Here is a 24371-nt window from a genome sequence, read left to right on the forward strand (position 1 = left end):
CCACTGAAACGGAGCACCCTTCTGGGTCAACCGGGTCATAGGGGCTGCAATCGGTGAAAACCCCTCCACAAAACGATGGTAGTAACCCGCCAAGCCAAGAAAACTGTGGATCTTTGTAGCTGAGGATGGTCTGGGACAACTCCGCACAACCTCTATCTTCTTCGAATCCACCTGAATATCCTCACTCGATACCACGTGGCCTAAGAATGCCACTGAATCCAACCAAAACTCACATTTCGAGAACTTAGCATACAACTTCTTCTCTCTCGGAGTCTGAAGCACAGTCCTCTGGTGTTGCTCATGATCTTCCCGACTCCAGGAATACACCAGAATATCATCAATAAAGACAATGACGAACGAGTCAAGATACGGCCGGAACACACTGTCCATCAAATGCATAAAGGCTACTGGGGCATTGGGCAGCCCCAATGACATCACAAGGAACTCGTAATGACCATACCGAGTCCTGAAATCAGTCTTCAGGATATTTGACTCCCGAATCTTCAACTGATGGTAACCTGAGCGCAATTCAATCTTAGAATACACTCGTGCGCCTTGAAGCTGGTCAAATAGATCATCAATACGAGGCAAAGGATAACAGTTCTTCATTGTAACCTTGTTCAACTGGCGATAATCAATACACATACGCATAGAACCATCATTTTTCTTCACAAACAAGATAGGAGCACCCCAAGGTGATACACTGGGCCGAATAAAACTTTTATCAAGCAATTCCTGTAACTGATAAACTCAGGATGAGCCATACGATACGGAGTAATAGAAATGGGCTGAGTGCCCGGCAATAGATTAATGCCAAAATCAATATCTTTATCAGGCAGCATGCCTAGAAGTTCAGCTGGAAACACATCAGGAAAATCCCGTACTACTGGAACTGAATCAACTGAAGGGGTATAAATACTGATATCTCTCACATAAGCTAATTACGTGTCACACCCCTTCTCAACCATACATTGAGCTTTAAGAAAAGAAATAACTCTACTGAGAGTGTGATCTAAAGTACCACTCCACTCAACACGCGGTACACCTGGCATAACCAACATCACAGTTTTGGCGTGACAATCAAGAATAGCATAATGGGGCGACAACCAGTCCATGCCCAAGATAATATCAAAATCTACCATACTGAGCAACAGTAAATCGGCTCTGCTCTCAAAACCACTAAGAGCAACCAAACACGACCGATAAACGCGGTTCACAATAAGAGAATCTCCCATATGAGTAGAAACATAAACAGGGGAACTCAAATAATCCTGAGATACACCCAAATGCGGAGCAAAATAAGAAGACACATAAGAATAAGTGGAGCCTGGATCGAATAGAACCGATGCATCTCTGTGACAAACCAGTATATTACCTGTGATGACAGAATTAGAAGCAACAACCTCGATACGGGCAGGAAGGGCATAGTATTTGGCTTGGCCTCCTCTTTCTAGTACGGGCTGAGAAGTTTGTGGAGGTGCACCCCTTCAAAGTCTGGGGCAATCCCTCACCATATGATGTGTGTCACCACACTCAAAACAAGCTCTAGGAGGACGTGGCGGCTATGACTGACTCGGGACAGGTCTGCTGGACTGACCTCTGAAAGCACCCCGCGTGGGAGGCGTAGTTGATACCGGAGGTGCATAATAAGGCTCTTGAGATCTAGGAGGAGCTGGAATACTACTGGCTGCTGGAAGAGCTGAATGAACAGGGCGACTCATATAACCCCTACCATGACGACCTGCTGCTGGGGCACAGGCACGAGAGAAATGGACTGACTCTTAAGACCTCTTGGCCTCCCTCTCCTCTCTCTCCCTAGCATGCATACCTTCAATCCTCCTAGCAATGCTCACCACCTGCCGATAAGAAATATTCATCTCCAACTCACGAGCCATGCTAGACCTGATGCTGGGAATAAGGCCCTCAATAAACCGGCAAACCCTCTTGCGAACAGTAGAAACCAAGGCTGGCGCATGCCTAGCCAAACTAGTGTAACGGACAACATACTCTGAGATAGTCATAGTACCCTGGTGCAAATGCTCAAACTCTACGCACCATGCGTCCCTGAGGCTCTGAGGAACATACTCTCTCAGGAACTGATCTGAAAACTGAGTCCAAGTTAGTGAAGCAGCCTCATCCGGACTATTTAACGCATAGGTACACCACAACTCATAGGCGGCTCCTCGAAGCTGGAAGGTAGTGAAGGGAACCCCGCTCGATGCTGATATAACCATGGTACGGAGAATGCGGTAACTCTCATCTAAAAATCCCAAAGCATCCTCCGATGCTAGATCGCTGAATACATGAGGCTTATACCTCTTGAACCTCTCAAGCCTCGGCTGCTCCTTCTCGAAAGTCGCTGCCCTGTTCTCGGGCTGAACTGGCACTATAGGCGGTACAGAAATAATCTCAGGGACCTGCTCAACATGCACTCGCTACTCAGGAGTGCGGGCGGCGGGAGTCTGTGCTCCTCCCCCGACCTGAAATATAGCTGCAGCAAGGGGAAGCAACCCTGCCTGAGCCAGAGTGGTGTACATGCTCATGAACTGTGCCAAAGTCTCCTGAAGAGCTAGAGTAGTAGTGGCAATAGGCGTGTCAGGTGCCTGGACTCGGCTAGGATTGCTGGTGGTACCTCGGCGGCAGGTCGCGCAGGTGCTCTAGCTGCACCACGTGCGCGTTCTTGGCCTCTACCCCGGCCCTGGCCTCTGACGGCTGTAGTAGGGGGCGCGGGTGCCTGATCATCTCGGGTAGCGCGTGTCCTCACCATCTATGAGAGAATAGAAGATAAAAGTTTAGAATTGTGATGTCAAAATATAGCACGACAAGGAAATCAAATGAAGTGGAATTTTCCTAACAGTTACATAGCCTCTCGTAGATAAGTACAAACATCTCCGTACCGATCAGCGAGACTCTAATAAACCGGCTTGTGATCCATGACTCTTATGAACCTAGAGCTCTGATAACAACTTGTCATGACCCCAGTTCGCCCTCTGTGAACTGTCATAACGGCACCTAGTCTCTACGACTAGATATGCCTAACAAATGCGGAACATAAACGAAACGTGCGGAAGAAAGAATCAAAAACCAAAATAACTGAATGGAAACAATAGTTATAATGTCGCTCGGCATAAACAACACAATATTCTCAAAACCAAGTACACTATCCCAAAAGAAACTCACGGAAATACAAGTCTTTGAAATATCTAACTGTCTAACTCCAGAATATCTAACAAGATAGAAAATATAGAAGGGCAATGTTTAACAGCTAGAATAGAAAGTGACTCCTCGGTCTGCGGACGCGGCAGATGTACCTCGAAGTCTCTAAAGCAGTCGCATCCCTCAATAATGGTAGGCCTGAGTAGCGGTACCTGGATCTGCACATGAAAAACATGCGCAAAAAGGGCATGAGTACACCACATCGGTACTCAATAAGTGCCAAGCCTAACCTAGGTTGGGTAGTGACGGGGAAGGTCAGGGCCCCACTAAGGTTAATTAAAATATAAAGATCAACAGTATATAACAGAACAATATGAATAAATACAGCAATAAAATAACACATGATGTAGAGGACAACAATAACTATGCAGAAACAAGGTAAACACGGAAAGGAAATATAGCTCAGCACTAATAATAACAATCGGGGATATCTCAGGATACCGTCCTGTAGTCCCATATGTACATATCCAATGGATCTCCCAGGATCCCGTCTTGTAATCCAACTCATAGTGCGTGGGGATCTACCGGAATTTTGTTCCGTAGTCCCAAATGTAAATATCCAGTACTGGGGGAATCTACCGGGTGTATTTCCGTAGTTCCATATAACTGTGTAGGGGGATCTACCGGAATCCCACATCCGTAGTCCCAAATAAATACACGGCAGCAATAGGAAAATATACAGAAATGGCAAGATTTCATATTAAGGAAACAAGTGATTCTAGCCTAGCATGCCGCACAGAATTCAGGTAAGGCAGGTTGATCAAATAAAGCAATTAAGTCACTTAGACATGCTTTCCTAAGTTAACAACGGTCTTAATAGTGCAAGTAATAGAAACAGAAAAGGAAACATACTATTAATTACTTAAAGAAAACCAGATTTCCAATAATTAGCACAAGTACGCACTCTTCACCTCACGTACAAGGCATTTCAATTACCAAATATACCAATCCTAAGGGGAAAGTCCCCCACACAAGGTTAGACAAGCCACTTACCTCGAACCGGCTCAAAATCAACCCGAGACCACGTTCTTGCCACGAGTACTCGACTCCAAATGGCCCAAATCTATTCTATTCAATTGCAATATGTAAATAACACTTCAAGTAACTGATTCAACAATTTAATTCTAAGCTAATACGCGAAATTATGTAAAATGACCAAAATGGCCCTCGGACCCACATCTCGGAATCGGGTAAAATTTATATTTCCAGAACCCTTGCACTCTCACGAGTTCAGTCTTATCAAAAGCACCAAAATCGGACCTCAATTTGTCCCTCAAATCATCACTCGAAAGTCTCCAATTAGACAAGCCCTAACCCCCCAATTACCACTGATTTTCCTTAAATTTTTACTGCTTAAATTGATAAAAATCATTCCAATAACGAGTTTAGGGATCAAAGACCTTATTTCAATAACGAGTTTAGGGATCAACGATCTTACCCCAATGAACTCCTCTGAAAATTCCTCTTGAAAAGTGCTCCCCCAGCTTCTTCCCGTTTTGAAAAAGATGAAAAATGGCTAAATTTCGCGAAGGCAAGAATTTATATGTTCTGCCAGCGATTTTCGCATTTGCGGCCCTAGGACCGCATCTGCTGTCCCGCTTCTGCAGAGCCAAGGTCGCACCTGCGACTTTTCACTTAAAGGTCGACTTCCGCACATGCGGTCTCCAACTCGCAGATGTGGTACCGCTTCTGCGGAACTACTAACCTCCCTCAATTTTGCTTCTGCGGACTCTCCGCCGTTTCCGCGGCTACGCACTTGCGGGACCCAAATCGCAATTGCGGTTATGACAGAAAACCAGTTGCTGCAGCAAACTTCAAACTCCTAATCCTTCCGTCAACCATCTGAATTCATCCTGATGCCCCCGGGACCTCAACCAAACATGCCAACCAATCCTAAAACATCATTCAAACTTGTTTCAACCTTCGGAACGCTCAAAACAACATCAAAACACCTATTTTTCATCAGATTCAAGCCTAAGAATTCCAAAAACTCTAAAAATACGCTTTCGATCAAAAAGTCTATCAAACCTCGTCCGAAGGGCCTGAAATTTTGCACACACGTCACATTCAACACTATGGAGCTACTCCAACTTCTGAAATTCTATTCCGACCCTCGGATCAAAATTTCACTATCGGGCCGGAAACTTCAAAAATTCAACTTTCGACATCTCAAGCCTAGATTAGCTACGAACCTCCAAAACACAATCTGAACACGCCCCTAAGCCAGAAATCACCTAACGGAGCTAACGGAACCATCATATTTCCATTCCGAGGTTGTCTTCACATTGTTCCGACTACGGTCAACTTTCCAACACTTAAGCTCTCATTTAGGGACTAAGTGTTCCAAAGCTCCCCGAAACTCAAAACCGAACGTCCCGGCAAATTAAAATATCAGAAATAAACTCGGGGAAAGCAGTTAATAGGGGATTTTTGCGTTAATTCTTAAGACGACCGGCCAGGTCGTCACAAGAATCTCAAAGTCAATACGCCTAAAGTTCAAATCTAAATTCGCTCCGAAACAAATCTCTCTTCTTTATTTGATTTAGCAAAGTGAAGAGAGACAAATAAAAATTTGCATTTGACCCCACTTTGTATTTTATACTCATATACTCTGCTCTCCTTGAAACACGCGTATTTTAAAAATTTGTATTCTTTTACAGAAACAAAAAGTGTACAAAATAATTAGAAAATGCCTTATCAACGTGGTCCAAAACTCAGAAGGCATTGGAAACTATGGGCTCTTGTCACACTAGAAATACCATTAATAATATTTTAAATTTAATGTGGGAGCCACAGACTAAGGAACCTCTCCACTTGCTCAATATTTTGTCTATCTCATACACGTATCGTTAGGTGAAATATATTAATAGAGAAATTGAATTTATAAGTTCAATTCGTTTTCTTTTTGCTCCTCGGTGGCGGTTCTAAAGCAATGTACTATAAGCACCTAAAATAATCAAAATCAATTAATTAAATCTTAGTGTACAACATAATTAACATCGAACAAATTTACTTGCACCCAATGCGTACACTAAACAAACGATAAATGCAAAATTTATATTTTTTGTATGTATTTATTATTTTATATTATTAACTGATGTATTGTATTAATAAGTTTGATGTTAAAATTAAAATTTTAATATTGCATGACAACGCAGCTAAATGAATTATCGCTGATGTATTGTATTAATAAGTTTGATGTTAAAATTAAAAATTTAATATTTTATGACAACGCAGCTAAATGAATTATCGCTTGGAGGATATAAGCTAAATTAATTTTATGATACTAGTTATCTCTTACTTAAGGTATCAGATAATTCATTCATTTTATCTTAGATCAGTTAAAATGGGCTTGCCCCGTGAGGCCAACCCAACCCAACCAGCTACTTTGATAGGGTTGGGTTGAGATTTTTTTAGCTCGTCTAAAATTGGAGTTTATAAGCCCGTCCCAAGTCAGCTCGTTGGCCCTTGAGGCTTGGCTGAGGTTGGGCCTGGACCGGCTTGTGGGCCAAAAATTAATTAAATTCAAATTTAAATATTTAATATTTGATAAAAGTAAAAACTAAAAAAACTATTAACTATAATCTCTATTCTCCAACCTTAGATTTTTCATTTACTCTTCCATATCAACTAGAATTTAGATTGTTGATATGCATGTAGTATGATAAGTTTAGTTTTTCTTTTGCTTAATTAACAATGAACTAGGAAAGTTTTAAGCAAATAACAAAAGAAAATATTACTTTAAGTGGCCAACGATCAGTTTGATTATTTTAATATATTATTAATAATTAAACTGCTCTTCAGTATAGAAAAAGATCAAATTTTAATACCCAAAGAAAATTGACAACACTAGCAAATTTCATGAATTTTAATTTTTTATGGACTATAATGATGAAATCAACAAATGATGTTAAACCTAAATTAAAAAATCTCTCCATATAAACTTATTGAAACAATCTCTGAACCTGAGAAAAGTGAAAGAAAAGTATTAAACAAGTATTCATATAATGTTAAAAAAGAAGAGTTAGAGGTACAGAGAATTTGAATTTCAATTGCGAAATTCCTTATCAAATATCAAGATTCTTGTACACTCTAAACAAACAGAAGTCGTTCATATGGTTAAGAGACTATGTCACGAAAAACGATTTAAAATTTTGAAGAAATTTCTTTTTTCAAAAAAATTGAAGGCCAACCCGCCCTAGCTCGCGACCCTCTTAGGGCTAGGTTGGGCTGGCCATTTTATGGCTCATTCAGATGGTAGGCCGGCCGAACCTAGCCCACCAAATTTCAAAGCCCACGAGGCTTGGGCTGGGTTGGACTGGGCTATCCCGTTTTGATAGCTCTAATTTTATCATACGTCTTAACAATTTTTGTAAAGATTGACAAAGAAAAAGGATTTTTTGTACAAGGCATTTTATCTTTTTGAAACTTATTTACCCTCATTATTGAGGTTTTAACTTAACTACAAGTTCATTATAAATTACCAGTTATATACAAACTAATTATAAATAAGTATCCCTTAGAGCCTGTTTGACCAAGCTTCTAAGATGTCAAAAGTATTTTTTCTTTGTCAAGAAGGTACTTTTTAAAAAATTTAAGGTGTTTGGCCAAAATGAAAAGGCACTTTTAGGCAGCAGCAGCAGAAGCAATTTTTCTGCTTTTGGGGAGAAACTACAAATTCTAACTTCTTCCAAGAAGCAGAAACAGAAAATTAATTTCTTTAAGATAAGAATAACTTTACAATAAATTTATATTTTTCAAATTGTTCCAAAATTATTTAATATTGCTCTTTTCCTTTTCCTTGTCACGACCCAAACTGGAGGGCCATGACTAGCACCCGACCACACTTGCCGAGCACCAACGTACATTTCATCTAACCTTCATTATTATCTTTTAGGGCTGGCGAGATCAATATAAATGGTAGACCTGGATCATGGACAACCAGCAATAAAATATGACGGCATGAACATACATAGCAGGGGATGACCAGACAATCAAGAAACTACATATAAGGTAAGAGCTACCACGCTACTATGAAAGACTATACAACAAAAACTAGCCGACAAGGCATACCAAACTATACATGAGTCGACACCTGTCTATGAGCCTCTAAAGGAACATAAGTGCTGCAACATAGCCGGAACAGGGCCCCGACATACCCATAATGTCTATAACAAAAATGCATACCAAGACCAAGGCAAGTCCGGAGAAGGGATCTCGCCAATCACCGCTGAACTGGACAGCCTACTGTGGTGGGGAGCTGCACCTGCCTGTCTATCAGGACCTGCAGCACGACATGCAGCGTCCACAAATAAAAGGACGTCAGTACGAATAAAGTACTGAGTATGTAAGGCAGGGAACCATAAATATGATCAGTAATGTAAGTAAGGATAAAGAATATACAACCTGTAACATCTTAGTACCTCTGAGGGCTACTTACATGAAATGCATGATACATATGTATAAATACATAAACCTTTAAAGCATTCGCCTCTGTGGGCATCATCATCATCATATCGTACCCGGCCATAATAGGCTCGGTAGAATCGTACCCGGCCACGTGGAGCTCGGTAAAACCCAACTGATCAGTGGTTGCACAATAGGTGTCGTACCCGGCCAACTATAGCGTGGCTCGGTAGAGTAAAATAGATACATATATATAATGCATGCTCGACTCATGGAATCACATTCTAAACCTTTCGGAGTGACGTAAGGTCGGTATCCTCTGTACACATTATTAGGACTAACTCTTCACTATGAACCTTATAAGAATCAGGAAGTACCAACAACATTGATAACATAAGAATAAGAGAAGCAACATTAACATCAATCGTTCCATAAGAGGGAAAACAATGTAAGTACTGCTAGCTTCTAAGAGTAGAGTATCTTGGAAGCTCGTTCATTACATTATGTACAATCGGAGTCGTGCAAAAGAAGGAAAGGGATAGCCTCACATACCTTGTATATACTGCCCCAATCTCAAGCTATGCAATTGTCAAAACTCCTTAGTCTACAATAAGAGAAACGATACTATCGTTATCATTTAAGCGTCATAACTATTATGTATCGACCACAACCTATTTTACGATGAAATATTCGAAATGAGATTATTTATTTAATTCAGAGTCGCCACTTGGGAAAGGTTTGGCTTTTGGTGTCCCAAGTCACCGGTTTATCTTGAATCCCAAATCGAGGAAATTTTCGACTTTTCCAAATGAAGTCTGCGAACCAGAAATTCTAAGTAAGGAATTCTGTTGACCCGAGGGAAGGTGTTAGGCACCCTCGAATCCCGTGGTTCTAGCACGGTCGCTTAAATTGTTATAATGGCTAAATATCTGATTTAAATACATGTTATGACTTATGTGCTTTTATTAAGTTTAAACCGCTTTTATTATTATCATTTATTTTTTATAGAATTGCAACGTCGTGAAAATGCATCTCGAACCACGTCACAATCAATGCACCCGTGGTTGTCAACACATTTCGACTCCGTTGAGATTTGGATTCGGGTCGCATCAATGCGCACCCGAATTTAAGAATATAATTTACTTAAAGTCGCGCCTAAAGAATCTAACGCGTTATTCTCTTTAGGGAGGGCAGTGGAATTCACTAAACAGTCCGTCCCAAATTCTAAGTATTTATCATGATCAATTATTGAGGGCCCTGCAATTTGCATTTTTATTTGGCGAGGCTCGTCTCATTATTTTAGAAGGGAACCCTACAGTGGCTACATTTCTACTACGTTTATCTTTAAAAAGAAGGATGATACCGAACTTTGCTTGTTTGAACAAATACAGACATGAATCTTTATTATGTTTGCCGAGCCCAAATTTGTTTGATTACCTGATTGATTGTTTATGAGGTGAGAGTTACCTCATGCTTCGTCTTCATCGAGTGAATACACTTATTAATTTTGCTAAGTGAGATTGCAAGCAAACTAACAACATATATTGAGTTATGTTTAACGACCTCCAAGTCCTATTTTTAAACTCTAACCTATTTGAAATTGATAACGAAATCGGCTGTTTATTAGGAAAATTACTACTAATTGAACTCAAAATGACTATTTGTTTCTCTCAACAATCATCACATTATTTTGAAACAAGGAATCTATACCGAAACCCGATATCGAACCTATATTGGAACAAATAATCTGACAGGAGAGCTGGCATTCATAGCCAAACTCTTAATGTGACTGCATGAGAGTTTGTTTGGGATACATTTATCCCAGACCTAGTACCACAGATTTGTCAATTCAGTGGTCTAGACAAAAATACATACAAGTGCTTGCCATGACTCTATGTTATACAGTCATAACTAAGCCAAACAGAGTGTTATACTGAACTGAATGTATACTAAATCAAACATGTTGTCTATGTCATACTGTCATTACTATTGAACAATGCTATCTAACAGTTCATCTCAAACAGAATGTATGCCAGTTTATACAAAATATTTGCAGTTTGCAGTAAAAATATGAGCCCAACTAACATTCGACCTATTTTTTAACACCAATGTTATAACATAAACAGCTGTTCGTTTCTTTTATTTCTGCTTCAACTTCAAACTTTCAACAATACAAGGTTTCAGAGGTTGTGTACCTGGAAATATTTGACAATTGAAGAAAAGGGGAGTCAGCATAGTACAATGACAACAAAATGCAGCAACAATCACAGCACTATCAGTAGCAGCAGGGCAGAATAGCAGCAGGCAAAGCAATACAGCAAGAACATGCTCGAGTGCAGAAATGCAACTATGGCCAATAGAAAGCAATAGCCAAATGACAACAACACCCAGTGGAGTAGAATCAGAACTCCAGACAGACCAAACCAGTGGTAAACCAATGAAAACACTCGACTAATAGACACGACTGGAACTTCAAAGAATCAGAATTAATTTGAACAAGTTGAACAACTGAAACCCAAATAATAATAGGAGGAAACAATTTCTGATTTGTTGATTGTACACCTTCTATCTCTTAACCTCTCTCTATCTGTGTTTTCCTAAAATCAGTTCTATCTTTTCCCTTCTATCCTCACAGTGTATGTCCTCTCCTTAATACCAGGTGGTATCTTTTCTCTTTTGCTCTCTTCTCTGTGTGTGTGTTTTTCTTTTTCAGCTCTCAAGGTCCAGTGTGTATCCTCCTTTCCTTCTGTATGTCTATCTCCTTTTCTATCTCTCAATCTGCCCTCTTTATAAGCCTTCACATTACTCCTTTTAACAGCCTGTTTAGAATATCACAGTACCCCTCCCATGTGGCCTTTTTCCTTTTCAGATTCCAATTAGTTATTTAAGTATTAACCCCCATCAACATTCCCTGGCAGACTTAACTTTTAAAAGGTTTAATACTTTTAAACTAAAGCAAGGTATGGGCAGTAGAATCTATCTGACAGCATATGCTGTCAAATTATTTAAAACTTGACAAAGACCTTTATGCAGGCAACAGGTTGTGCACAAAGCACATGAGGTGCACCAATGCACATGCTGTGCACGAGTGCACATGCCCTCCAATTCAGAATTTAAACCAAACATCCCTCTCACATTACTGATCCAATTCGACAGCTATAAGTAAACAAAAACTGGTTCTTAATTGATTCATCAAATGCTTAGAAGAAGTAAGTCGATTTGTTATTGTTCGGATAGCTGAAACTAATTGACGACACATGTCGACTCGACTATATTAGCATTAACATACACAATCGTAGCCAAAAATCAGACATTCAAAAGTATGGGACACATGACTCGACTTATACTGATTAAACAGAATTATACTTCGAGGAATCAGTTAGTCAGTACAAATTTGGAAATCAGCTACTTGCACAAACAAATACATAATGCCTTATCAGAATAGGAGGGGGAATTTAGACAAACAACAGAGGTTCAGGCAAAGTGATTGAAGCACAGTTGATAGAAGTCAAGGACATAAACAGAAAACGAACAGACCCTTACAACAATCAAACGAACCAAAACAACTAAGAAAAGAAAGAAACTCACCTTAAACCGCAAAAGATCAAAACCTTAACTCGGACTCGGTCAGGCCTTTCTTAAGGCTGAACGGACTTTAAACGAAGTGTTTCTCAGATGAGAAACACTTTGATTAAAGTCCATTAGACCTTAATCTCTTCGGTTGAACCAGTGACGGAGGAACACAAAATTTCCAAAACTCAGATCTGGGATTCATGCTTCCCTGATCAGATTCGGACCAAACCAAGTATGGTTTGGTCACGAGGGGGGTCTGGGGAGTGCCTGGTATGAATTTAAGGCAGATCGGTGTAGATTAGGTTCCGACTCGAATCTTCAAATGAAGATTCGAGAAGGTGGGACAGGATTCGAAGTGTGTGGTTGGTAGATTTGGGTTCAGGATGGCATGGGGGTTCTATGGTGTTCAGGTGGAGGTCACCGGCGTTCAGGCCGTCGGGTTCTGGTGAAGGTGTGCAGGGGCGGCTAGGGTTTGAGGGGAAGGGTTTGTGGAGACGAAGGCTGGGGTTAGGATAGGGGGGGGCAAGGTAGGATTATGGGCTTATATAGTTAGTGGGTGGGTTGATCTCAACCGTTAGATCAATCTAGATCTATGGTTTGGATCTGATGGTCTTAAGTGGAACGGTGTCGTTTTGAGGGTAAAGGGTTTTGGGTTGGTCCGGGTGAAAATGGGTCGGGTTCCTCAGTGGGTTGTGGGGAAGTGATCTTGGCCGTTGATCAATCTGAGATCAACGGCCCGGATCACACTGGACTAAAACGACGTCGTTTGGATACCCTGGGTATCAGCTGGTGTTGGACCGGGCAGGCCTGGCTTGGACGTTGTTTGTTTTGGGCCAATTTAATAAATTGGCCCAATCCGGAAGAAGAAAGGGCCCTTTTCTCTTTTTTTTTAATTATTTTTTATTTCTTTTCTTATTTATTTTAAAAACAAAACTAAGCAAAAAATCAAATTAAAATTAAATACACACTCAATACAATTATTTGCACACACACAAAAGATATTTCAAAACAGGTAAAATCAAACAAAACAAAATCACGGACAAAGATGCCTGTTTATGCCTTTCTATTTAAACCATGTTACGGTTCAGATTATGCATGACACGTACACATTTTTTTTGAATTTTGTTTTAATAAAGTAAATAAATAAAAATGGGCCAAAGTCACAAATAAATCAACAAAGTGCCGCACAAAAATCCAAAAATTGTACAGCAGGACCAATTTTTATTCTTTTGGAGCGACTGTCGCGCAAAACAAAAATCACGTGCTCACAGCTGCCCCTCTTTGTTCGGAAACACGAAGAGTTTTCGTGCAAAGATAAAGTGAGCGTGTATGAGCGATTTTTGCCTATGGACCACTCCGTATGAAGCATGTTTTTTTGAAAGATCTGACCGAATCTTGCTTCAAAGATTTCCTACATATCCTGGGCTAAACAGGAATCAGGTCAATGTAGTTCGAGAAGTTTTGGTAGCTGGGACTACCATGGGACTGCAATGCTTGCTGCTACTGCTGCTGCTGTTGTCACTGCTACGTCACTGACCGCCTTATTACAACCAAACGAAAATTGGAAACTGAACTAACTACTTATATGCATGTCAACTGCTAGTTACAAGATTCCTATCTATGATTCTTTTACGACTTGATCTTGGGTCTTAGCTGATTCTGCTTGTAGACTCCGATCTGAATCTTGATGCTTGCGAGTTGCGGCGACTTGTTTAATCTCTGGGATACTGAGTGAGACGCGATTGGCAGGGTTCAGGACCATAATCAGATGTTGGAGTCAATCCGCCTTCCATCTACTCCGATTTCTCGGGACATCTTCTTTCTTTTTCTTCTTTTTCTTCGTTGATTCCGAACTGGGACTCATCTCGTGGGTCATTTCGATCCATGTGGCTCGAGGTTAGACCTGCGGGAGAAAACAAACGAACGAAATTTTCTGCCCCAGTTTCACTAGGAAAATTTCGTTAATTATTCGCCAGGAAGTTCATAAAATTGATGAAAGAGGATATGCATGCTCAGTTCAGGGTTGGAGCCCTAATACCGACTAGCTGGGGAAAGGTTCAGTTTAGGGTTTAAAACCCTAACGCCGAACAAAGGAAGAATTCAGTTTAGGGTTTAAAACCCTAATGCTGACTAAAAGGAAAATTCAGTTTAGGGTTTAAAACCCTAATGCTGATTGCATGGAAAAGCTCAGTTTAGGGTTTAAAACCCTAATGTTGGCTGAAAGGAAAAGGTTCAGTTTAGGGTTTAAAACCCTAATGCTGACTAAAGGAAAAATTCAGTTTAGGGTTTAAAACCCTAATGCTGATTGCATGGAAAAGCTCAGTTTAGGGTTTAAAACCCTAATGTTGGCTGAAAGGAAAAGAGTTCAGTTTAGGGTTTAAAACTCTAATGCTGACTAAAAAGGAAAATTCAGTTTAGGGTTTTAAAACCCTAATGCTGATTGCAGGGAAAAGCTCAGTTTAGGGTTTAAAACCCTAATGCCGGCTGAAAGGAAAAAGTTCAGTTTAGGGTTTAAAACCCTAATGCTAACTAAAAGGAAAAGTTTAGTTTAGGGTTTAAAACCCTAATGCTGACTAAAAGGAAAATTCAGTTTAGGGTTTAAAACCCTAATGCTGATTGCATGGAAAAGCTCAGTTTAGGGTTTAAAACCCTAATGCTGGCTGAAAGGAAAAAGTTCAGTTTAGGGTTTAAAACCCTAATGCTGACTAAAAGGAAAATTCAGTTTAGGGTTTAAAACCCTGATGCTGATTGCATGGAAAAGCTCAGTTTAGGGTTTAAAACCCTAATGCTGGCTGAAAGGAAAAAGTTCAGTTTAGGGTTTAAAACCCTAATGCTGACTAAAAGGAAAATTCAGTTTAGGGTTTAAAACCCTAATGCTGATTGCATGGAAAAGCTTAGTTTAGAGTTTAAAACTCTAATGCTGGCTGAAAGGAAAAAGTTCAGTTTAGAGTTTAAAACCCTAATGCTGACTAAAAAGGAAAATTCAGTTTAGGGTTTAAAACCCTAATGCTGATTGCATGGAAAAGCTCAGTTTAGGGTTTAAAACCCTAATGTTGGCTGAAAGGAAAAGAGTTCAGTTTAGGGTTTAAAACCCTAATGCTGACTGAAAGGAAAATTCAGTTTAGGGTTTAAAACCTAATGCTGATTGCAGGGAAAAGCTCAGTTTAGGGTTTAAAACCCTAATGCTGGCTGAAAGGAAAAAGTTCAGTTTAGGGTTTAAAACCCTAATGCTGACTAAAAGGAAAATTCAGTTTAGGGTTTAAAACCCTAATGCTGACTAAAAGGAAAATTCAGTTTAGGGTTTAAAACCCTAATGCTGATTGCATGGAAAAGCTCAGTTTAGGGTTTAAAACCCTAATGCTGGCTGAAAGGAAAAAGTTCAGTTTAGGGTTTAAAACCCTAATGCTGACTAAAAGGAAAATTCAGTTTAGGGTTTAAAACCCTAATGCTGATTGCATGGAAAAGCTCAGTTTAGGGTTTAAAACCCTAATGCTGGCTGAAAGGAAAAAGTTCAGTTTAGGGTTTAAAACCCTAATGCTGACTAAAAGGAAAATTCAGTTTAGGGTTTAAAACCCTAATGCTGATTGCATGGAAAAGCTCAGTTTAGGGTTTAAAACCCTAATGCTGGCTGAAAGGAAAATTCAGTTTAGGGTTTAAAACCCTAATGCTGACTGGCTGGGAATAAAGCTCGAGGATACTACACGATCTATTTTTGAGTTTTCTTGTTTTAAATAGAAGAATGAAAGGGAGTTTCGTGGAAGCTTACCTTTCGAGTGAATCCATCATTGCCGAAGTACTTCCTGTACCCGTGTACCTTCTTCTTTGTGCGATACCTGCTTCTTGCACGGTTGTCTTGGATTAGACCTGTTTCAACCTTTCAAAACAAAGAATCATTCGTTAGTTCGGAAATGACGGTCGGTTTGGTGACCTTGATCGTTCCCAGTTACTTTCTTGCGTCTTTATTTCTGTTGTGAAGTTCCGCCATTGATTTGATTCGAATGGCGAAACCCTTCTAGACTGTTCAGGCTTGTATCTCCAGATTCTGCGATGACTTGCCTCGTAAGGCCTCTTTTTTTTTCTTTTGTCCCGTTTTAATTGAAGGTTCTCAACGGGGATTTTATTGGGGGTGTTCTGTGGGAATTTGTACAAAAGGAAGCTCTTATGGGGGGAATATTTACAAAGTGGATCCTTTGTGCGGATTCTGTACAATGGGGTATGCTGGGTTTTTTTTTCAAAACGAGTTTCCCAGGGTTTGTTGGGGTAAGCTTGTTGGGGAATATTTACAAAGGACTTGCTGGGGATGTGCTGATGAAATTCCAACAGGGATTTTTTTTTTTCATACTGGGGAGACTTTGTGGGAGATTATATAAAAGGAGAGACTCTGTGGGGATTTGTACAGGGGGAGACTCTGTGGGGATTTGTCCGAAGGCGGACTTGCTGGGGAAGATTTCAAGATTTCTCTCTTTCCTCTTTACTCTGAAACACCATCAAACGTCATGATTCATCATGCTTGGGCAATCATACCAACGAGATGAGGCGCTTTCTTTCATGAGACGGGATTCCGTGCAAACAAACCATGCCACCTGTCCTTTTCGGTGTGTCCTGAACTCGGGGTTAAAATGCAAAAGGGATTCGAAAAGAAACAAAGAAAGGGGAAAACAAATCAGAAAAGGAATACCCTTTTCGGGACGAGAAAGACTTATCTGAGGAAGATAACGCTGGCTTTAAATGACATGACATGCTCTTTGGACTGGACGTCTGACCTTCTAAGAGCTTGCGTTTTCCTGAACCAGAACGGATCTGTGATTCCAAACTGGTGGCATTTTGCCGAAACTTTCTTGGGGTGGCGTCATTCTTTTTCGGCCAACAGCGCGCCCTTTGCGGGTTTTCGCTGGCTGACCTCTCTCATTTCTCTTCCTGTCATCGCTTGATAGCACTCTTTGCGAGTTTTTACTAAACAAGCTCTCTCATTTTGGTTTCTCTAACTCCCGTCGCCTCGTGGTGCCCGAAGGTTTTCACCGCCGAGACTCTCTCATTTTATCTCTCTCAATTTAGAGTGTGCTGGTCTCCATTCGTGACGCTTATTGGTTCCCCACCATATTTGGTAATTGATTTGAAGGCTTGTGCTTGGTAAGGAGAGGTAGTGATACCAACTTCTCAACTGCTTGACGTGCCCCGGTTTCAATTTCAAGGTGGATGGGATTTTATTATTGGTGTGACTGAACCTCAAGGAGAGGCTGCCTACGTATCCTTTCGGAATCAAGTCAAACGTAGTTCAGGCCTCAATCAATGTTTTGTTTTTGCTGTTTTTTTTTTTTTGTAAGTGGCTCAAAAATTGGTGGAGAGAATTGGGTAGTGTTTGGGGAATAGTGGGGAATAAAACCTTCGCCATTTTCAAACGTGTTGGGACCACTGGAGTATGATTTAGACGTAGTACCTCTTGACTGCATCTGCATTTACTGCTGTGTCGGGGTCATTTCCTTCGATATCACCTAAATACAAGGCTCCTCTTGGCAATATCTTCCTTACGATGTATGGGCCTTTCCAATTTGGGGCAAACTTTCCTTTTGCTTCTTCATGATGTGGCAGAATACGCCTTAGTACCAGCTGACCTACTTCGAAATTCCGGGGTCGGACTTTCTTGTTGTAAGCACGGGCCATCCTTCGTTGGTATAACTGTCCGTGACAAACTGCGGCCATCCGCTTTTCATCAATCAACGTCAATTGCTCCAGTCGAGCCTTGACCCACTCGTTGTCTTCGATTTCTGCTTCGACAATGATTCGAAGCGAAGGAATCTCTACCTCTGCCGGTATTACAGCCTCGGTCCCATAAACCAAAAGATAAGGAGTCGCTCCCACCGATGTGCGTACCGTAGTTGCGGTACCCCAATAATGCAAAAGGTAACTGCTCATGCCACTGTCGGGAACTTTGGATCGTTTTCCTCAAAATCTTCTTGATGTTTTTATTTGCAGCTTCCACAGCACCATTGGCTTTCGGCCGATAAGGAGTGGAATTCCTATGCGTTATCTTGAATTGCTCACATACATCTCCCATCAAGTGACTGTTCAAGTTCGCTGCGTTATCTGTAATGATAGTCGCAGGAATACCGAAGCGACAGATAAGATTTGAGTGTACAAAATCCACCACAGCTTTCTTAGTGACCGACTTGAGAGTGACAGCTTCTACCCATTTTGTGAAGTAATCGATGGCAACCAGTATAAACCTGTGTCCATTCGAAGCCTTTGGTTCAATTGGTCCAATGACGTCCATGCCCCAAGCGACAAATGGCCAAGGTGCGGACATGGGATGCAGTTCCGTGGGGGGTGCATGAATCAAATCACCGTGCACCTGACACTGATGACATTTCCGAACGAAGCTGAAGCAATCCTTTTCCATGGTCATCCAGTAATAACCTGCTCTAAGGATTTTCTTCGCTAAGACATACCCGTTCATGTGAGGTCCGCACACACCTGCGTGTACTTCGTGCATGATCTTTCTCGCTTCCTCGATATCGACACATCTTAGGAGATTGAGGTCCGGGGTCCTCTTATACAACAATTCGCCGCTCAGAAAGAAACCACTTGCATGTCGCCTAATGGTCCTTTTTTGATCTCCAGTAGCGTGCTCGGGGTATTCTTGTGTCTTCAGGAATTTCTTGATGTCATGGTACCAAGGCTGCGTATTTGATCCCGCCTCGATTACACTGCAGTAACCGTGTCTTTCCTTGATTTGGATTTCCAAAGGATCGACGTGGGCGTCGCCCGGGTAGGGTAGCATAGAAGCCAGAGTAGCAAGTGCATCTGCCAGTTCATTGTGACACCTCGGAATATACCTGAATTCTATTGAGGTAAAGTGCTCGCTGAGGTCCTCCACATTCTATCGGTAAGGGATAAGTTTGACATCCCGAGTTTCCCATTCGCCTTGAGCTTGCCGGATGATCAGGTCAGAATCTCCCATAATCAGTAAGTCTTTGACATCCTGATCGATTGCCATATGCATGCCCATAATGCAGGCTTCATACTCAGCTGTATTATTTGTGCAAAAGAAACGCAGTCTAGCTGTGGCGGGATAATGCTGACCGGAAGGCGAGATCAAAATTGCCCCAATCCCTACACCCTTGGCGTTCACGGCTCCGTCAAAGAACATATTCCAAACATGTGCTTCCTCCGAGATCACTTCTACGGTGTTTACCTCTTCATCTGGAAAGTAGGTATCCAATGGCTGGTATTCCTCATCAACCGTATTTTCGGCCAAATGATCTGCTAACGCCTGGGCTTTCATCGCCGTGCGGGTGACATAAACTATGTCGAATTCCGTAAGCAAGATTTGCCATTTAGCCAGTCTCCCAGTAGGCATTGGTTTCTGAAATATATACTTCAAAGGATCCAACCTGCTTATGAGGAATGTAGTGTGGGCTTGGAGATAATGTCTCAGCTTTTGTGCAACCCATGTGAGAGCGCAGCATGTCCTTTCCAGCAGAGTGTATTTGGCCTCGTAGCCGGTGAATTTCTTGCTCAAGTAGTAGATTGCTTGCTCCTTCTTTCCGGTTACGTCGTGTTGCCCGAGGACGCAGCCGAAAGAGTTCTCCAAGACTGTCAGATACAAGAAAAGTGGCCTCCCTGGTTCTGGAGGGACCAAGACTGGGGGATTCGAAAGGTATTCTTTGACTTTATCAAAGGCTTCTTGACACTCAGGTGTCCATTTGATCGCCGCATCTTTCCTTAACAGCTTGAATATGGGCTCACACGTGCTTGTCAGCTGGGCAATAAACCGACTGATGTAGTTCAACCTGCCCAAAAGACTCATCACGTCTTTCTTTGTTCTCGGGGGAGGTAGATCTCTGATGGATTTTATCTTAGTTGGATCTAGCTCGATTCCTCTCCTGCTTACGATGAAGCCCAGAAGTTTGCCCGACGGAACTCCGAAAGCACATTTGGCTGGGTTTAGCTTCAAGTCATACTTCCTTAATCTCTCGAAGAATTTCCTCAAGTCTTGGATGTGATTATCCTGCGTCCTGGACTTGACTATCACGTCATCCACGTACACCTCTATTTCCTGGTGCATCATGTCATGGAAAATGGCAGTCATGGCCCTCATGTAAGTAGCCCCAGCATTCTTCAGACCAAATGGCATGACCCGGTAACAGTAGGTGCCCCAAGGCGTGGTGAAGGCAGTTTTCTCGGCGTCCTCTTCATCCATCAGTACCTGATGATACCCAGCGTAGCAATCTACAAAAGACTGTATCTCGTGCTTGGCGCAATTATCAACGAGGATGTGGATGTTGGGTAGCGGGAAATTATCTTTAGGACTTGCTCTGTTCAGGTCTCGGTAATCTACACATACCCGAGTTTTCCCGTCCTTTTTTGGTACTGGAACCACATTTGCCAACCATGTTGTATATTGGACTACCCGAATCACTCCCGTTTTCAGTTGTTTGGTGATCTCCTCTTTAATCTTGTCACTGACCTCAGTTTTGAACTTTCGTTGCTTTTGTTGAACTGGAGGACAATCAGGATGAATCGGCAATTTATGAACCACTAGATCAACACCTAGTCCCGGCATGTCATCATATGACCAAGCAAACACGTCTTTGAATTCAAGAAGAAGTTGAATTATCGCCTCTCGCGTTTTCTTGTCCGTGTGAATGCTTATCTTGGTCTCCCGGATTTCTTCCGGGGTTCCTAAATTTACCGGTTCAGTGTCATTCAGATTTGGCTTAGGTTTATTCTCGAAATATTCCAACTCTCGGTTTATTTCCCTAAAAGCCTCTTCCGCATCATATTCTGGTTCTGGGTTCATTAATTCGTAGTTAAGTAACTCATTGTGATCTGGGCGTGAAGTCCGCAAGCATGTCATATTTAAAGCCGCATTATTAGGACTGAAAAGGAAGATAAAAGGAAAACTAATAAAAATCAGAACAAAAGAAAGAATAGGAAAGCAATGATGATTTTTTTATATATATTTTCTTTGGAAAGTTGGAAGACAACAATGTTTACGACTAGGAATTCAAAGCAACAATTGAAAAGAAGAAACGTTCAAGTTATGTCCTGGGATAACTTGTGACACAGGAAAGGTGGCAGGACATGTCTACCCGGACTTCCGTCTAGTCGGGAATGGCGTAGCCTCCCAGTTTTGGAGTTGGGCGCTCGGCCCCGTGTACAGCATCTCAGCAGTGCTCGTTCCTTCACCTGGTTGAACCATGTGAATCTCGTAGAGAATCTCCCTCATTGCCCCACATATCTCCTCGATTTCCTCAGCTGTGAAGACCTCATCATCTTCTTCAACATACCTTGGCCTGATGAAAGTCGCATATAAATCCGGCAGGGGTTGAGGTAACTTCCAACCCTCGTTTCTCCTCTTCTTTGCCCATTCTTCGTCTGCTGGAGTAGGTTTGAAACCTAGTCCAAAAGGTTTCTTGATGACTGGCAAAGTAATGGGTTCTGTTATTCCCTGAAGGGTTCGTCCAAGTCCCTTCCCTGGCCTAAATCCGTGCCGGATCATCTCTTTGGCCACCATGACCGAGGCGTTAGACAAGAAAGGCTGGGGGTAAGGTATTCCCTCTTCGTGCTGCTCTGCCAGTACAACCTCGAAAGCTTGATAGACCGTATGTTCGCCCCCTTCTCTCGGTTCAAGATACGGGATGGATGGATCCCGATAAATGGCATGTTCGTCTTCCCCATGGACCACGATCTCTTGGTCTTCGTACTCGAACTTCACCATCTGGTGAAGAAGTGGAAGGCACGGCTCCTGCCGCATGGATCCAAGGTCTGCCAAGGAGAAAATTGTAGGATGTATCCATGTCGATCACCTGGAAGGTTACTTGAAATTCGACTGGTCCTATGACCAACAACAGGTCTATTTCTCCCATGGTGTCTCTCTTGATGCCGTCGAAAGCTCTTACATAGACATTGTTGGGTCAGATTCTTCCGGTCCCAATTTCCATCCTTTGTAGCGTGGAGAGCGGGCAAATGTCAACACCTGAGCCTCCATCCAACATTACCCGCTTGACATAATAGTCTTCACATTTAACTGTTAGATGCAAAGCCTTGTTGTGTGTCGCTCCTTCCGGGGGTAAATCATTCTTGCTGAAAGAGATTTGGTTGACGGCGAAGAATCTTTCTGCCATCCGCTCTAGTTGCTCCACCGAGGTTTCAACTGGTACATATGCTTCATTCAGGGTTTTCAGCAGGATCCTTTGATGCTCGGTTGACCTTATTAATAATGATAGCATGGATACTTGCTCAGGGTGCTTGCGCAGCTGATCTATCACTTCGTAATCCGGCATCTTCATTTGTTGGAAGAACACTTCCGCTTCTTCAACACTCACGGGTTTCTTTGGAGGGAAGCGCCTTTGTGTGGCGTTGTTCAGTTCTTGGGTATTTGAGTACCCTCCAATGAAAGTATTTTCTGGAAGTTCTCCCGTGACCTCTTTACCTTTGTACATTACCAAAGTCTTTTGATAATTCCACGGTACTGTGGACGGGTTGGTCATTGGCTTTTGTGGCACGCGTCCGATAACCACTGGCTCATTCAGCCGAGGTGGTTGAATCGTCCCCCGGACCACATAGGCTCCTTTTGGCACGTACATAGGTTTTGTCTTTTTGATCCCGAAGTTCTGCGCCTTTTCAGCTCGACCTCGTGGTATGTAAAGAACTTCATTTTTTACAGGTACCACTTTCTTCTCTACCTTCTTTTCAGGCTTGTTCTTTATAGCCTTGACCTCTTCCTCCTTTTCTGGTTTCTGGTCCATTTCGGGCCTCTTCCCCGTGTCGACAATGGCAATTATAGCTTTCAGAGCAGGATCGAACTCTTTGTCTTCACAAATCATTCCGATCAGCAGCCCATTATTGTGAGCAGGTAATGGATTGTTAGTTACGTTCGGGATTTCCTCGTCCCTTAGCACTATTTTCCCTTGCTCTATCAAATTTTTGACCACTCTTTTCAACGACCAGCAGTCATTTGTATCATGTCCCTCGGCCCCTGAATGATAGGCGCATCTGACTCCGGCTTTGTAAGAAGGCGATGTTGGGTTTTGCCTCGTTTGGGGAATTGGTTGCAAGAAACCCAACTGGACTAGCTTAGGGAACAAAGTAGAGTATTGTTCACCGATGGGCGTGAAAGTCCGCCGTCGAGGTGGCTCCTGGGGGCGGTAGTTATTCTGCGGGGGTTGTGGGTTATAGTGGTTGCGGTAAGGAGGCTGATTTCTGGGAGGTGGAGCTGGGCCTCGGTTGGCTTGTTGTGGTGGATGGTTATAAGGTTGGGCATTCATGACCATATAAGGTTGATGAGCATATGCCAAATTTGAGTGGGGGTAGTAGTGGCGTGGGGCTCTTTCTGGAAAATGGGGCCTGAGATGACGATACTCCCTTGCTTCAGAGGCTGCCATAGTCGTTTCTTCTTTCTTCTTCCCCCTTGTCGTTCCTCCAGACCCGCTTTGGACGGCCTGGGAAGTTGCCCTTATGGCTGCTTGACTCAGAATCCTACCCGTTTTCAAACCATTTTCCACCATCTCTCCAATCTTGATCGCTTCCGCGAATGGCTTACCCATGGCCGACATCATGTTTTGGAAATAGTCAGACTCTTGAGCCTGGAGAAAGGTAGTGACCATTTCCACTTCATCCATGGGAGGCTTCACTCTCGACGCCTGTTCACGCCACTTAATAGCATACTCTCTAAAGCTTTCCGAAGGCTTCTTCTTCAAATTCGACAGAGAGTTTCGGTCTGGCGCAATGTCGATGTTATACTGGAATTGTTTTACAAAATCTCTGGCGAGATCATCCCATATATGCCATCGGGACATTTCCTGATCCATATACCATTCCGAAGCTATCCCTACTAGGCTTCCCCCAAAATATGCCATTAGCAGTTCTTCTTTTCCGCCGGCTCCCCGCAATTGGTTGCAGTATTTCTTAACATGCGCAATGGGGTCACCGTGCCCATCGTATTTCTCGAACTTAGGGGTCTTGAAACCCGTTGGCAGGTGCACGTGAGGGAACATGCACAGGTCGGCGTAAGAGACGCTCTTTTGTCCGCTCAATCCTTGCATATTCTTCAGACTTTGTTCAAGGCTTCTCATCCTTTTGGCAATCTCATTTTGTTCTACAAATCTGGGGTTCTGATCCTGCCCTGGTGCGAGCTCGCACTGAGGCGGTAGAGGATTAGTACTGGTAGCGAA

Source organism: Nicotiana sylvestris, chromosome 3 (genome assembly GCF_000393655.2).
Source record: "Nicotiana sylvestris chromosome 3, ASM39365v2, whole genome shotgun sequence".
In the NCBI taxonomy this organism is placed as follows: Eukaryota; Viridiplantae; Streptophyta; class Magnoliopsida; order Solanales; family Solanaceae; genus Nicotiana; species Nicotiana sylvestris.